Here is an 18,138-nt window from a genome sequence, read left to right as displayed (position 1 = left end):
TTGGTCTCCCTCTATGATTTTTACCTTCCACACACACTGCCCTCCAATACTAAATTGGTGATCCCTTGATGCCTCAGAACATGTCCTACCAACCGATCTCTTCTTCTAGTCAAGTTGTGCCACAAACTCTTCTTCTCCCCAATTCTATTCAATATCTCCTCATTAGTTATGTGATCTATCCATCTAATCTTCAGCAGCCTTCTGTAGCACCACATTTCGAAAACTTCTATTCTCTTCTTGTCCAAACTATTTATCATCCATGTTTCACTTCCATACATGGCTACACTCCATACAAATACTTTCAGAAACGACTACCTGACACTTAAATCTATATTCAATGTTAACAAATTTCTCTTCTTCAGAAATGCTTTCCTTGCCATTACCAGTCTACAATTTATATCTTCTCTACTTCGACCATCATCAGTTATTTTGCTCTCCAAATAGCAAAACTCCTTTACTACTTTAAGTGTCTCATTTCCTAATCTAATTCCCTCAGCATCACCAGATTTAATTCAACTACATTCCATTACCCTAGCCATATGCTCCTTTCAAGATGCTGTCCATTCCATTCAACTACTCTCCCAATCCTTTGCTGTCTCTGATAGAATTACAATGTCATCGGTGAAACTTAAAGTTTTTATTTATTCTCCATGGATTTTAATACCTACTCCGAATTTTTCTTTTGTTTCCTTTATTGCTTGCTCAATATACAGATTGAATAACATCAGGGATAGGCTACAACCCTGTCTCACTTCCTTCCCAACCACTGCTTCCCTTTCATGTCCCTCGACTATTATAACTGCCATCTGGTTTCTGTACAAACTGTAAATAGCCTTTTGCTCCCTGTATTTTACCCCTGCCACCTCCAGAATTTGAAAGAGAATATTCCAGTCAATATTGTCAAAAGCTTTCTCTAAGTCTACAAATGCTAAAAACATAGGTTTGCCTTTTCTTAATCTAGCTTCTAAGATAAGTCGTAGGGTCAGTATTGCCTCATGTGTTCCAATATTTCTATGGAATCCAAAGTGATCTTCCCTGAGGTCAGCTTCTACCACTTTTTCCATTCGTCTGTAAAGAATTTGCATTAGTATTTTGCAGCTGTGACTTATTAAACTGATAGTTCGATAATTTTCACATCTGTCAACACCTGCTTTCTTTGGGATTGGAATTATTATATTCTTCTTGAAGTCTGAGGGTATTTCGCCAGTCTCATACATCTTGTTCACCAGATGGTAGAGTTTTGTCAGGACTGGTTCTCCCAAGGCTGTCAGTAGTTTTAATGGAATGTTGTCTACTCCGGGGGCCTTGTTTCGACTCAGGTCTTTCAGTGCTCTGTCACACTCTTCATGCAGTATCATATCTCCCATTTCATCTTGATCTACATCCTCTTCCATTTCCATAATATTGCTGTAGTAGCCACCAGAAAGATCGCGGGAGGCGCACATTGGCACGGCGCGTCATGGACAGTAGTTGCCGCAAGTAGAGTCCCGAGGGCACGCGAGAATTCGGACGCGCCCTCTGCCGGCGTAACAACAACAACAACTCCGGCAGGACAGGCAGAGCGCAGTCAGTCAACATCGGGCATGCCTAGGACACAGTCCCGGTCTACGCTAAGTGAAGTGCGACGTAACGTGAACAGTGTTACTACACAATTGGCGACGAGTAGGGTCGTTCTTTCGCGTGTTGCGTCGTTGTTCCGGTTTCGCAGTTTCTCCACGGCATGGAGGATTTGGTGCGTGTTTTGGTTGCGCAGCAGACGGAGCTCATGGCCACCATGAAACAAGTGCTTCCGGCGTTGCTCTCACCGCCGTCTGCTCCGGCGCCGTTCCCTCCTCCCTTTCCCCCGTATGACGAGACGGCGGAGGATTGGGACGCATATGAACATCGCCTTCGGCAGCATTTCCAGGCGTTTCATGTTGCCGATGCGGAGGTATGTCGTGCTCTCTTCTTGTCTTGGATAGCTCCCTCGCTGTATCAAGTTTTGCGGCAGCTGGCGCCGTTGCAGGAACCCTCGTCCTTGTCTTTTGACGCATTGTGTTCATTGCTGTCTTCATATTATCGCCGCCGCACGCATGTTGTGGCAGCTAGGGTCGAGTTCTATCAATGCAAGAAACAGCCCCATCAGTCTTACCGGGCGTGGGCCGCAACCCTGCACGGTCTTAGTCGCAAGTGTCATTTTGTCACGGAGCAGTCGCGGGAGTCGTATGCCCATGTTATGGTACGCGACGTCATTGTTCGTTCGGCTCCTGATAGGGAGGTCCGGCAACGGGCCGTGCAGTTAGAAGACCCTTCCCTCGAAGAAGTCCTGTCAATTGCTCAATCGTATGAAGTCTCTCACGCAGCAGGTCAACAGCTGGAAGCGTGGTGCGACGTCGCGGAGGTTCAGGGCGGTGCGGCCGCGTCCACTGTGTCCGGGGTGGATGACGTGCGAGCGGTACAATCCGGCCGTTACGGCCGCTCCCGCGCGGCGCGTAAACAGAATTCCGGCCGCCGGCCCCTGTTGCCGTCCTGTGCGTCGTGCTATATACATCACGATCGGTCAAAGTGCCCCCAGCGTTGGGCCGTTTGTCGCAAATGTCATAAAAACGGTCACATTGCTAAAGTTTGCCGCTCAGCCTCAAAGGAATCGAAGGAAGCAAGTACAGAGGACATGGACGTTGACATTCAGGAAGTTTCATCGGGCCAGGCTCCCGACGCATCGGCACGCAAACTCTTTATCGAGGTGTCAGTTAGGTCGCGCCGGTTACAACTGCAAGTAGATACGGGCGCGGCAGTTTCGTTGTTGAATGCACAAACGTATTCCGACCTTGGATCGCCCCCGTTGGCGCCAGTTTACCGGCGTCTACGCGGTTATGGTAAACAGTTCATTCCCCTACTGGGTCAATTCACTACCGACGTGACTTACAAATCAGTCACTCGGCCTATTACTTTTATTGTTGTCAGTGATGCGAGCTCCGCTAACCTTTTTGGCCTGGATGCCTTTCAAGCTTTCGGTTTTTCTATCGCTGACACCATACAGTTGGTCTCCGAAGACGTTCCCTATCACTCATTAGAATCTTTGATCTCAGACTTTCCAGACATTTTTGAGGAGGGCCTGGGGCGTGTTTCAGATTTTGAAGCTCACTTAACGTTGAAGGCGTCGGCCCGCCCACGTTTTCTACGCGCGAGGCAGATCCCCTTGGCTCTCCGCCCTCAGGTAAAGGAAGAGCTAGACCGGCTGACAGCCCTAGGGGTCGTTCTTCCCATTTCTTCCAGTGAGTGGGCTTCGCCCCTCGTTATTGTCAAGAAGCCCTCTGGAAAATTACGTCTTTGTGGCGATTTTAAGGCCACCATTAATTCCCAATTGGTGGTGGACACCTATCCTTTGCCTCGTGCTGATGAATTGTTCTTCGCCGTGGCGGGAGGCCACTATTTTTCGAAAATCGATCTGTCAGAGGCTTATCATCAGATACCACTTGATGAGGACTCCAAACGGCTGGCAGTCGTCAACACCCCGTTTGGCCTTTACCAATACCAGCGGTTGGCTTTTGGAATATCCAGTGCCCCGGCGATATTCCAGCGTTATCTTGAGCATGTCACGTCGACAATCCCTCATTGTATTAATTACCTGGATGACATAATTGTCACGGGCCGCAGCACGACGGACCACTTGCACAACCTTCGCACCCTCTTTCTCAAATTCAGGTCTGTGGGCTTGCGTTGCAACCTGCAGAAGTCAACCTTCTTCCAACCGTCCATTGAGTATGTGGGCTACACCATCTCTCGGCATGGCATCCAGCCACTAGGAAGTTTGGTCCAAGGTATCGTCAACCTTCCTCGGCCCACATCGCTGAAGGAGTTACAAGCTTTTTTAGGCAAGATAGCCTATTACCACCGGTTCATTCCCAGGGCTTCCACTATAGCCCACCCCCTGTACTGCCTTCTGCACAAGGGTGTTCCTTTTGATTGGTCGCCGGCATGCGAGCGAGCGTTCACCTCGTTGAAGGGCCTCCTCACGTCAGCCCCTTGTTTGGCTACTTTTGATCCCCATAAGCCGTTAGTCCTGGCTACGGATGCTTCACAGTATGGGGTGGGGGTGGTCCTGGCCCATCGCAACGCAGATGGTTCCGAGCAACCACTGGCGTTTGCGTCGAAAACGCTTAGTCCCGCGCAGGCCCATTACTCCCAGGTGGAAAAATAGGCTTTGGCCATTGTCTACGCTGTTACCAAGTTTCATCCTTTCTCGTATGGCACGAAGTTTCAGTTAATCACTGACCATAAGCCGTTAATATCGTTATTTGGCCCCGCCTCTCAGATTCCGGATAGGGCGGCCCACAGACTACAGCGCTGGGCCTTGTTCCTCTCTAAGTACCATTATGACATTCGTTTTCGCCCTACAGGCCAGCATGCCAACGCCGACGCTCTTTCCCGTCTTCTGGTGGGCCCGGACCCTACATTTGATCGAGAGGAGATTATGTGTTTTCATTTGGATGTGGCGTCCCGCCAGGCGGTTGATGGCTTCCCGATCACTAGTTCTCGAGTCGCCAGGGAAACAGCGGCTGACCCGGTTCTCCGGCAAGTAGTTCGCCTCATTCAGCAGGGGTGGTCGTCCCGCCCTCCGGGCCGGGCCTCGGACCCTCTTCGTAATTATTTTCTTCTACGAGACCGTCTCTCGGTCTTGGAAGGAGTTCTCCTTCTGGCTACCGATGATACAGCTCCTCGCGTGGTTGTTCCTGCAAGTTTACGACGGGAGGTCCTCAAGTTATTACATGCGGGGCACTGGGGTGTTTCCCGTACTAAAACCTTGGCTCGCAGACATGTGTACTGGCCCGGTATTGACAGAGAAATTGAGCACTTGGTGGCCGCCTGTTCCCAGTGTGCGAGCCAACAAGCATCTCCCAGGGCAGCGTTCTCTTCATGGCCGCCGGCAACCCAGGTGTGGGAACGTGTTCACATCGATTTTGCGGGGCCGTTTCTCAATGGCTTTTGGCTCATTGTCATTGATGCTTATTCCCGATTCCCATATGTGGTTCGCTGCTCCTCAACCACTTCAGACGTTGCAATCCAGGCACTAGCAAAAATATTTTCTGTGGAAGGTCTGCCAATCACCCTGGTCTCGGACAATGGACCGCAGTTTCTTTCGCAGACCTTCCAGGATTTTTGTAGGCGCTTCGGTATTCGGCACGTTTGCTCTCCCCCCTTCCATCCACAATCGAATGGGGAAGCTGAGCGCATGGTGCGCACCTTTAAGACGCAGATGAAAAAGTATGTGCACGAATTTCCTGCAGAGGAAGCACTGACGTTTTTCTTGACGGCATACCGGACCACACCAATGGGAGACCGCAGCCCCGCAGAGCTCCTCCATGGGTGTCAACCTAGGACTCTGCTGCACCTCCTCCAGCCTGGTCCTCGCCAGTCTTCCCAAAACGGAGTACCTGGTTTTCCACTGGGTATGTCAGTCTGGGCCCGTGGGTTTGGTCGCAATCCACGTTGGATACCGGCGGTGGTCCTGCACCGACATGGCCGCCGGCTCTATACCTTGCAGGTGGGGGACCGGGTGGTACGTCGTCACCAAAATCAGCTATGTCCACGTTCGGGCACCCACCCTCCGCCCTCTCGGACACCGGCTTCCCCATTGCCGGCACCTGTATTGGTTTCACAGGGGACGTTACCTCCTCTCCCCGCTGTGACTCTGCCGCACTGTGATGGTTCTCAGCCTTGGCAGCCTCCAGTGGCTCCAGCACCGGCATCGCCGTCATTCGAGCTGCCCCAGCGAGAGCTGGCCCCCCTAGCCGGCCCGGTTTCGCAGGGGGCTAGTTCCCCTGTGGTCGTCCCTTCCCCTTCGTCCCCGCCACTGGGTCTTGCCCTTCCTTTCACTACTTCATCCCTCAAAGCTACCCTTTTTCTTCTACTGTATTTCTTTCCCCCATTCTTGTCAATTGTTCCCTTATGCTCTCTCTGAAACTCTGTGCAACCTCTGGTTTAGTCAGTTTATTCAGGTCCCATCTCCTTAAATTCCCACCATTTTGCAGTTTCTTCAGTTTTAATCTACAGTTCATAACCAATAGATTGTGGTCATAGTCCACATCTGCCCCTGGAAATGTCTTACAATTTAAAAGCTGGTTCCTAAATCTCTGTCTTACCATTATATAATCTATCTGAAACCTGTCAGTATCTCCAGGCTTCTTCCATGTATACAACCTTCTTTTATGATTCTTGAACCAAACATAAATAGTTCAAATTTCTGGGCGCATTGACAGACGAACAAAATCAGAATCAAGAGAAATTGAAAATGAGACTGCAAAATGCTAATGGTGCCTACTACTCCATACAAAAACTTCTAGGATCCAAACTACAGACCAGGAAAACTAAAATGAAGCTACTTACTACAATTACCAGACCAGTCCTAACATTTGGAGCATAAACATGCACGGTGTTTAACTAAAGCGGTAGAACATCAGTTATAAGTATTTGAAAACAAAGTTTACAGGAAAATCTTTTGTCCATACTGTGATGATGAATCGCAAAGCTGGAACAGAAGAGACAATACAAATGCCCACATGATACTACAACTTACAACAATAATAATTGCATTCATTCCAGAAGCATTCAATGGGCAGGCCGTAGGATGAGAATGAAAGAGGATCAAGTGATTTTAAGAACTGGGGGTACATGAGTAAATGAAATTAAAACAACAAGCAACAGGATGGGCATAAATAATTTGCAGGAAGTAGCACAGCTTAGAAGCATTTTGAGGCAAGATTGGCATGGGAGCTTTGAGACACTTGGAAGCCAAGAAGGAGAAGAAGAAGAAGAAGATGGCCAGAGAAATCCAACAGCTTCTACTACACCTACATCTACATGGATACTCCAAAAATCACACTTAAGTGCCTGGCAGAGGGTTCATCATACCACCTTCACAATAATTCTCGAACAGAGTGCAGAAAAAATTAACACCTTTATCTTTCCTTGTGAGCTCTGAAGTCCCTTATTTTATAATGATGATAGTTTCTTCCTGTAAGTGTCAGCATCAGCAAAATATTTTCGCATTCGGCAGAAAGTTGGTGATTGAAATTTTGTGAGAAGATTCTGCTGCAACGAAGAACTCCCATGTTTCAAAGATGTCCACCCCAAATCATGTATTATGTCAGCAACACTCCCTCCCTTATTTCACAATAATACAAAACATGTTTCTATTCGTTGAACTTTCTTGATGTTCTCTGTTAATCCTATCTGCTAAGGATCCCACACCACACAGTAGTACTCCAAAAGAGGATGGACAAGCATAGTGTAGGCAGTCTCTTTAGTACATGTGTTACATTTTCTAAGTGTTCTGCCAATAAAATACAGTCCGGTTTGGCTTCCCCACAACATTTCCTAAATGTCTTTCCAGTTGAAAAAGTTTGTAATTGTAATGACTGGTTTATCATGCAACAGAAGTTTAATGGATTCCTTTTATTACTCGTTTGGAAACCTCACACTTTTCATTCTTTATGATCAATTGCCAATTTTCATACCATACAGATATCTTTCCTAAATCATTTTGTAATTTGTTTTGATTTGCTGATTACTTTACTAGGCAATAAATGACCGCATCATCTGCAAACAATCTAAGATGGCTAGTCAGATTGTCTCCTATATCATTTATATAGGTAAGGAACAGCAGAGGGCCTATAACACTACCTTGGGGAATGACTTTCCATAAATTACTATGAACTGTGGCCTCTCTGACAGGAAATCACCAATCCAGTAACATAACTGGGACAATATTCCGTAAGCATGCAAGTTCACTACAAGCTACTAGTATGGTACAGTGTTGAATGCCTTCTGGAAATCTAGAAATACAGAATCAATTGGAAATCCTGTGCCACTAGCACTCAACACTTTGTGTGACTAAAGAGCTAGTAAATAATGATATTTTCTAAGTCTGTGTTGACTGTGTCATTTGACTGTTTTCTTCAAGGTAATTCATAATGTTCGAACACAATATATGTTCCAAAATCCTGATGCATACCAATATTAATGATATTGGCCTTTTATTTAGTGGATTACTCCTACTACCTTTCTTGAATATTGGTGTGACCTGGACAACTTCCAGTCTTTGGGTATGGATCTTTCATCGAACAAGCAGTTGTATATGTTTGTTAAGTATGAAGCTACTGCATCAGCATACTCTGAAAGAAACCTAACTGGTATCCAGTTAAGCAGTTAATTTAGGGAAAATAAATTGCAGAACTCTAGGATCTGAAAATGATGAGATGGAAGAGAAAATAAATAGAGTGTAATGCAACATAGTAGGATAATTAGAAGTGGGGGAGGGGGCATGTCATGGGCCATAACATGCTTTACTGCAGAGGAACAGAGTAGGCAGGTAATTCTGGCCATAGTTATTTTTACATAATCATAGACTGAATCTGTTATTATATACAGGTAATATGGTGAGTGATTTGTATAAGGCAGAGGCTCCTGACTTTTATATATATAATAGAAGGAAACATTCCACAAAGGAAAAATATATACCTAAAAACAAAGATGATGTGACTTACCAAATGAAAGTGCTGGCAGGTCGACAGACACACAAACTAACACAAACATACACACAAAATTCAAGCTTTCGCAACAAACTGTTGCCTCATCAGGAAAGAGGGAAGGAGAGGGAAAGATGAAAGGATGTGGGTTTTAAGGGAGAGGGTAAGGAGTCATTCCAGTCCCGGGAGCGGAAAGACTTACCTTAGGGGGAAAAAAAGGACGGGTATACACTCGCACACACACACACATATCCATCCACACATATACAGACACAAGCAGACATATTTAAAGACAAAGAGTTTGGGCAGAGATGTCAGTCGAGGCAGAAGTGCAGAGGCAAAGATGTTGTTGAATGACAGGTGAGGTATGAGTGGCGGCAACTTGAACTTAGCGGAGATTGAGGCCTGATGGATAACGGGAAGAGAGGATATATTGAAGAGCAAGTTCCCATCTCCGGAGTTCGGATAGGTTGGTGTTAGTAGGAAGTATCCAGATAACCCGGACAGTGTAACACTGCGCCAAGATGTGCTGGTCGTGCACCAAGGCATGTTTGGTCACAGGGTGATCCTCATTACCAACAAACACTGTCTGCCTGTGTCCATTCATGCGAATGGACAGTTTGTTGCTGGTCATTCCCACATAGAATGCATCACAGTGTAGGCAGGTCAGTTGGTAGATCACGTGGGTGCTTTCACACGTGGCTCTGCCTTTGATTGTGTACACCTTCCGGGTTACAGGACTGGAGTAGGTGGTGGTGGGAGGGTGCATGGGACAGGTTTTACACCGGGGGCGGTTACAAGGGTAGGAGCCAGAGGGTAGGGAAGGTGGTTTGGGGATTTCATAGGGATGAACTAAGAGGTTACGAAGGTTAGGTGGACGGCGGAAAGACACTCTTGGTGGAGTGGGGAGGATTTCATGAAGAATGGATCTCATTTCAGGGCAGGATTTGAGCAAGTCGTATCCCTGCTGGAGAGCCACATTCAGAATCTGATCCAGTCCCGGAAAGTATCCTGTCACAAGTGGGGCACTTTTGTGGTTCTTCTGTGGGAGGTTCTGGGTTTGAGAGGATGAGGAAGTGGCTCTGGTTATTTGCTTCTGTACCAGGTCGGGAGGGTAGTTGCGGGATGCGAAAGCTGTTGTCAGGTTGTTGGTGTAATGCTTCAGGGATTCCGGACTGGAGCAGATTCGTTTGCCACGAAGACCTAGGCTGTAGGGAAGGGCAAACGAATCTGCTCCAGTCCGGAATCCCTGAAGCATTACACCATTCGCATGAATGGACACAGGCAGACAGTGTTTGTTGGTAATGAGGATCACCCTGTGGCCAAACATGCCTTGGTGCACGACCAGCACATCTTGGCGCAGTGTTACACCGTCCGGGTTATCTGGATACTTCCTACTAACACCAACCTATCCGAACTCCGGAGATGGGAACTTGCTCTTCAATATATCCTCTCTTCCCGTTATCCACCAGGCCTCAATCTCCGCTAAGTTCAAGTTGCCGCCGCTCATACCTCACCTGTCATTCAACAACATCTTTGCCTCTGCACTTCTGCCTCGACTGGCATCTCTGTCCAAACTCTTTGTCTTTAAATATGTCTGCTTGTGTCTGTATATGTGTGGATGGATATGTGTGTGTGTGCGAGTGTATACCCGTCCTTTTTTCCCCCTAAGGTAAGTCTTTCCGCTCCTGGGACTGGAATGACTCCTTACCCTCTCCCTTAAAACCCACATCCTTTCGTCTTTCCCTCTCCTTCCCTCTTTCCTGATGAGGCAACAGTTTGTTGCGAAAGCTTGAATTTTGTGTGTATGTTTGTGTTAGTTTGTGTGTCTGTCGACCTGCCAGCACTTTCATTTGGTAAGTCACATCATCTTTGTTTTTAGGTATATATATATATATTTTTTTTTTCAGCTTTTTATCCTATGGTGTTTGCATTGCTGCTGCTGCTGTTAGGGAAGAAAACTGCTATTATAACACACTGTTGTAGAAAAAATTGTCATAAAAACACTGTCACATTTAATTACTGTTTGTCTTGTATTTTATTATAGTGTCTGGTATAAAACTGTCGCAAAAATTTTATCATATTTATTATTGTAACACTATCAGTTACTTCTACGTTAGGAGGATGTAGCTGTTACATTCTTGAAAAGCTTGGGTACGAAATAAACAAACACTAATTCATCCTTGCCTTCTGCTCTTCATAAAGTTGGTGGTACTAAGTAAGATTTCCTTTTATTCTTTCCGTTAATCAACCTATAGTTACTTTATATTTTAACATGCTACATCTGGCAGTTATTTGAAAGTGCCTGTTAAAGCCACAACTACACAGTTATGTAAGTAAAATAAAATATTTTAAAACATTCAGTGGCAGCCAGTGTGGCAGAATGTTACCATTCTGGCATTATCAGCAATTTTTTAGGGTGGCACTATCAACCATAAAGGTTTCTTACATTATTTTTAGGCAAAATCACAACATTTTCAAAATATTGCATAAAAAATCCGCAAATAAATAAAAATCATAGGATTTTCATTCATACAGGAATACTCTTCATTTAATTTAAGTAAACCTAATATAGCTTAATTTCACTAATTAGCACACTGTATAAATCCAAACAAAGCAGGTTAACATTACTGAAAATACCAGTTACAACTTCTCATTTTTCACTTACACTAATATCAGATTATTTATTCCAGTCCAGCAGAAAACACCAGTTACAACTTCTCATTTTTCACTTACACTAATATCAGATCATTTATTCCAGTCCAGCAGTTTGTCCCCAAAATACTTTCTCATGCATCTGTGATCATCAAACATTTTTCCTCACAAACTGTGAACTTTGAAATACTAAATGACCAAACTACAGATTTCTTTAATATTTTTTTGTTTGATTCATACTGATCCATGTAATTTAGTGAAGCAATCACAGAAATGGTTGACACCTTTCACTGGTGTATCTAATACTGATATCCATTATAATATCACTTAATACCACTGAACTGATCCAATACCAAAAGCACCACACACTCCATCTCCTGTCATTGTTATTTTATGACAGATATTAAAAATCTTTCACTTTCTTTGGTTCTAATTTGCTCAGCATTATATATACTTCACTGATGAATTCAATTACAGTTACTCTCTCTTTCCCAATAGACAGAATACATTTGCAGGAAATAGAGAATTGGCTTGAAATAAAGTATGTGATAAGGGACAGAGAAAACTACTTAAAAAAATCTTCATGGTATGTGGAGAATTATAAGACCTATGCACTCTACAAACATAGGTTTTGTTCATCTTTTTGTAATAAAGATAAGTCTAATTTTAGAATGACCTAAAAATCTCTTTTACTCTACTTCATTTGTAACAATTCATTTCCCAACCTGATAAGAGCAGAGTTCAGAGGAACAGTTACCAAAATTGTGTTTTAACTGCAACAGGGCTTTTATTTAGATTTGTGCTTGTCTTGACATTTGCTTGCACTATGGAGACATAGCCTCGCTGATAAGCATCAGCACAAGAGGCTGCACAAGAAGTGTTTCCAAGAGACATGTAGTCTAGAAGTTTCGCTGTAACTGCTGGTTGGACCTGAGGGAGTGAGTGATCCTAATTTGCTGGAAGAGAGATGCTGCTGGATAGAACTGGTTGATGACAGATCACAGGGTTGACAAACATGTTCTTGAAGTATGGAACATTTGTTAGAATTTCCAAGTGTGTTCGTATTTGTGAACGTGGAATTCCAATCCTCTACGCAGGGTTGTGGCAGTGCATTGTGCAACAGTGAAACCACACATAATTAGATCAGTGGGTTTTTAGCTAACTGGAGATAATGAATAATGGATGAAGTAGAATTGGAAACATTTAGGTATCATTAATAAATTGCATTCGTTTTCTTGAAAACCTGAGTTTGATTTTCGTGTCATGCTGTTTTGCCTTTGTGGCAATTTATGCAGCAGTGGTGAGGGCCCAGTGGGACATATTGTACTGACCATTAGCAGTATTTTTCAAGTCCACTTGTCCGATCTGGAAACTTTCTGAATGCTGTTGGATAGTTGCAGGGCCTTTATTGTTGGTGTTGGCTTAGTGACAATTTTAACTCTACCTTGCAGGTCAAAGCAGAGACGACGAACCTTATTAGGACAGTTTCAGTTTCACAAACACAGTAGTGCTGACAATTGATCTGAATCTATCTGGCTAGTTAGATGTGAAACACTTTACATAATTTGTGTTGTGGGCTGTGTAACATTTAAGAATGTGCGATTCTAGCTGTAACCTTACAGGAAACTTCATTAAACGCCACCATATCTACAAGAACAAGTCGACTGACTGTTTCACAATGACCTTCCAAAAATTTTAGGTTTTCAGCACTGTCTGAAATTGCTAACTTCCCCATTTATCAAATGAACGACCTCTGGCACAAATCCTAGAGGATCACGACATGCCCCATCTCAAAGCATTGTACTAACCACTGATGTAAACAAATTACAGCTATTGTGATTATTCAATAAAAAAATATCAAAAGCTTTTTGTGCTTAGGCCGCAACTTTCAGTATGCAATTTACTGCACAATGACTACTTTTGGTTGTTTTCTACAACCATCTTCAGACCATTATCTCACAAGATGATGGTAATAGAGAAGACAAATTGCCAGTTGCATTAGTAAAACTTGCATCATATGCGAATGTTTGTTTCCCATCCAACTTGAAACATCACATCTATGTGCAGCAATCACTCCTGGATGATGATGGATAAATTCCACAATGCATCATGCGAGCAATGAAGTCATTCCTTGCCCAATGTCTGACTTTTACTTGCGTGACCCAGTAAGCCTGAATACATAACTACTGCTTAGTTTTTTTATTACATGATCAAAAACTACAAGGATAACTGTGCGGATATGACATCGATACTGTATATCGCGACATTTCAGGAAGTGGCATACTACCCATCTTCTGGTGAAGTGTCGAGATTTGTGGAGTGCAGGGTATTTATATGCGCGGTCACCCCCCCTCCACTAGACTTAGAAGAAGAAGAAGAAGAAGAAAAACGACTCACATTCCTACCATAAGTGGGTCCACTCTCAGCCAAAATTGCATGACTTCTGGGCAAATACAACATCAAAACCATTCTCTGCCCACCACTGAAGACGAGGGAGCTCCTAGGTTCTGCCAAAGACATGCTGAAGCTTAAGACATCAGGCATATACAGCGTACCATGCGAATGTGGTATACAAGACACTGGACAAACACAGTGCTGTATATCTAAATGCTGCAAAGAACATATCAGATAGCCCGGGGTACTGCCCACATTGAGGCTGACCCCTCAACCGTGGTAGAGTGGGAGGTCGTCTCAAGGTGTGGCAGGGGGTGAAAGACTTTCCAGAGGGGTGAACGGAAGGCCTCTCCAGTTTGTCTGACGAACCGGTTTCAGGCTCTGTCTCCGGTTGATACTGATCTTCGGCCGGACATGGCTGCTTGTCCTGTTCCAGAGGTTGCCTCTCAGTCTGCAAGATCTGGGCGGTCGCAGAGGGTGGGCTTACTGGTAGTTGGGAGCTCCAACGTCAGGAACGTAATGGGGCCCCTTAGGAATATGGCAGCAAGAGAGTGGAAGAAAACCAATGTGCACTCCGTGTGCATACTGGGGGGAGACATTCCAGATGTGGAAAGGGTCCTTCTGGATGCCATGAAGGGTACAAGGTGCACCCATCTGCAGGTGGTCGCTCATGTTGGCACCAATGATGTGTGTCACTATGGATCAGAGGAAGTCCTCTCTGGCTTCCGGCAGCTATCTGATTTGATGAAGACTGCCAGTCTTGCTAGCGGGATGAAAGCAGAGCTCACCATCTGCAGCATCATCGACAGGACTGACTGCGGACCTTTGGTACAGAGCCGAGTGGAGGGTCTGAATCAGAGGCTGAGACGGTTCTGCGACTGTGTAGGCTGCAGATTCCTCGACTTGCGCCATAGGGTGGTAGGGTTTCGGGTTCCGCTGGATATGTCAGGAGTCCACTACACACAGGAGGTGGCTACACGGGTAGCAGGGGTTGTGTGGCATGGACTGGGCGGTTTTTTAGGTTAGATGGCCTCGGGCAAGTACAGAAAGGGCAACAGCCTCAAAGGGTGCGGAGCAAAGTCAGAACATGTGGGGACCAAGCAGCAATCGGTATTGTAATTGTAAACCGTCGAAGATGCATTGGTAAAGTACCGGAACTTCAAGCGCTGATAGAAAGCACTGAAGCTGAAATTGTTATAGGTACGGAAAGTTGGCTGAATCCAGAGATAAATTCTGCCGAAATTTTTACAAAGGCACAGACGGTGTTTAGAAAGGATAGATTGCATGCAACCGGTGTTGGCGTGTTTGTTGCTGTTAGTAGTAGTTTATCCTGTAGTTTTGTAGAAGTGGATAGGTCCTGTGAATTATTATGGGTGGAGGTTACACTCAACAACCAAGCTAGGTTAATAACTGGCTCCTTTTACCGACCTCCTGACTCAGCATCATTAGTGGCAAAACAATTGAGAGAAAATCTGGAACACATTTCACATAAATTTTCTCAGCATGTTATAGTCTTAGGTGGGGATTTCAATTTACCAGATATAGATTGGGACACTCAGATGTTTAGAACGGGTGGTAGGGACAGAGCATCGAGTGACATTATACTGAGTGCACTATCCGAAAATTACCTTGAGCAATTAAACAGAGAACTTACTCGTGGAGATAACATCTCGGGCCTACTGATAACAAACAGACCCGAACTTTTCGACTCTGTAAGCGCAGAACAGGGAATCAGTGATCATAAGGCCATTGCAGCACCCCTGAATATGGAAGTAAATAGGAATATAAAAAAAGGGAGGAAGGTTTATCTGTTTAGTAAGAGTAATAGAAGGCAGATTTCTGACTACCTAACAGATCAAAATGAAAATTTCTGTTCCGACACTGACAATGTTGAGTGTTAATGGAAAAAGTTCAAGGCAATTGTAAAATGCGTTTTAGACAGGTACGTGCCGAGTAAAACTGTGAGGGACGGGAACAACCCACCGTGGTCCAACAACAAAGTTAGGAAACTACTGTGGAAGCAAAGAGAGCTTCACTGCAAGTTTAAACGCAGCCAAAACCTCTCAGACAAACAGAAGCTGAACAATGTCAAAGTTAGCGTAAGGAGGGGTATGCGTAAAGCGTTCAGTGAATTCGAAAGTAAAATTCTATGTACCGACTTGACAGAAAATCCTAGGAAGTTCTGGTCTTATGTCCAATCAGTAAGTGGCTCGAAACATCATATCCAGACACTCTGGGATGATGATGGCATTGAAACAGAGGATGACACGCGTAAAGCTGAAATACTAAACACCTTTTTCCAAAGCTGTTTCACAGAGGAAGACCGTACTGCAGTTCCTTCTCTAAATCCTCGCACAAACAAAAAAATGGCTGGCATTGAAATAAGTGTCCAAGGAATAGAAAAGCAACTGGAATCACTCAACAGAGGAAAGTCCACTGGACCTGACGGGATACCAATGCGATTCTACACAGAGTACGCGAAAGAACTTGCCCCTCTTCTAACAGCCGTGTACCGCAAGTCTCTAGAGGAATGGAAGGTTCCAAATGATTGGAAAAGAGCACAGGTAGTCCCAGTCTACAAGAAGGGTCATCGAGCAGATGCACAAAACTATAGACCTATATCTCTGACGTCGATCTGTTGTAGAATTGTAGAACATGTTTTTTGCTCGCGTATCATGTCGTTTCTGGAAACCCAGAATCTACTCTGTAGGAATCAACATGGATTCCGGAAACAGCGATCGTGTGGGACCCAACTCGCTTTATTTGTTCATGAGACCCAGAAAATATTAGATACAGGCTCCCAGGTAGATGCCATTTTCCTTGACTTCCGGAAGGCGTTCGATACAGTTCCGCACTGTCGCCTGATAAACAAAGTAAGAGCCTACGGAATATCAGACCAGCTGTGTGGCTGTATTGAAGAGTTTTTAGCAAACAGAACACAGCATGTTGTTCTCAATGGAGAGACGTCTACAGACGTTAGAAAGTATCCTCTGCCGTGCCACAGGGGAGTGTTATGGGACCATTGCTTTTCACAATATATACAGGGTGAGTCACCTAACGTTACCGCTGGATATATTTCGTAAACCACATCAAATACTGACGAACAGGTTCCACAGACCGAACTTGAGGAGAGGGGCTAGTATAATTGTTTAATACAAACCATACAAAAATGCACGGAAGTATGTTTTTTAACACAAACCTACGTTTTTTTAAATGGAACCAAGTTAATTTTGTTAGCACATATGACCATATAAACAAATACAAAATCAGTGCCATTTGTTGCATTGTAAAATGTTAATTACATCCGGAGATATTGTAACCTAAAGTTGACGCTTGAGTACCACTCCTCCGCTGTTCGATCATGTGTATCGGAGAGCACCGAATTACGTAGGGATCTAAAGGGAACGGTGATGGACCTTAGGTACAGAAGCGACTGGAACAGCACTGGCACTGGCAGGGAGTGGCAACTGACCCTTAACATAGAAAAATGTAATGTATTGCGAATACATAGAAAGAAGGATCCTTTATTGTATGATTATATGATAGCGGAACAAAAACTGGTAGCAGTTACTTCTGTAAAATATCTGGGAGTATGCATGCGGAACGATTTGAAGTGGAATGATCATATAAAATTAATTGTTGGTAAGGCGGGTATCAGGTTGAGATTCATTGGGAGAGTCCTTAGAAAACGTAGTCCATCAACAAAGGAAGTGGCTTACAAAACACTCGTTCGACCTAATGCTCATCAGTGTGGGATCCATACCAGATCGGGTTGACGGAGGAGACAGACGAGATCCAAAGAAGAGTGGCGTGTTTCGTCACAGGGTTATTTGGTAAGCATGATAGCGTTATGGAGATGTTTAGCAAACTCAAGTGGTAGACTCTGCAAGAGAGGCGCTCTGCATAGCGGTGTAGCTTGCTGTCCAGGTTTCGAGAGGGTGGGTTTCTGGATGAGGTATTGAATATATTGCTTCCCCCTACTTCTACCTCTAGAGGAGATCACGAATGTAAAATAAGAGAGATTCGAGCACGCACGGAGGCTTTCCGGCACTCGTTCTTCCCGCAAACCATACGCGGCTGGAACAGGAAAGGGGGGTAATGACAGCGGCATGTAAAGTGCCCTCTGCCACACATCGTTGGGTGGCTTGCAGAGTATACATGTAGATGTTGAAGTAGATCAGATGTGTGCGACTATGTCACACACAAAAATCAGCCATAGCAGAACACAGCATAAATGAAGAACACACCTTTAACTTCGAAAACACAAAGGCGCTGTGCCGAGCATCAGGCTTCTGGGAAAGTATTATGAAAGAATCCCTAGAAATAAGTATTCGCGACAACCTGGTCAACAGGGATAAGGGATACCAACTCAGCACAGCATGGAACCCTGAAATAGTGGCAATTCGTTGGGAGTGCGCCCGTCAACATCCTCCGCCACGGACGCAGACAGAATGCTTACACCAAGAACCAAACACGGCCACTGGGGGCGACCACTACTCCCACCACCACGCGCACACTGCCGGTCCACTGCAGCCTCGCAAGGTCTAGTGGAGGGGGTGACTCGGCATATAAATACCCCGCT

This window comes from Schistocerca cancellata, chromosome 5, assembly GCF_023864275.1.
Source record: "Schistocerca cancellata isolate TAMUIC-IGC-003103 chromosome 5, iqSchCanc2.1, whole genome shotgun sequence".
NCBI classification, from domain to species: domain Eukaryota; kingdom Metazoa; phylum Arthropoda; class Insecta; order Orthoptera; family Acrididae; genus Schistocerca; species Schistocerca cancellata.
This window is presented reverse-complemented; position numbering follows the sequence as displayed.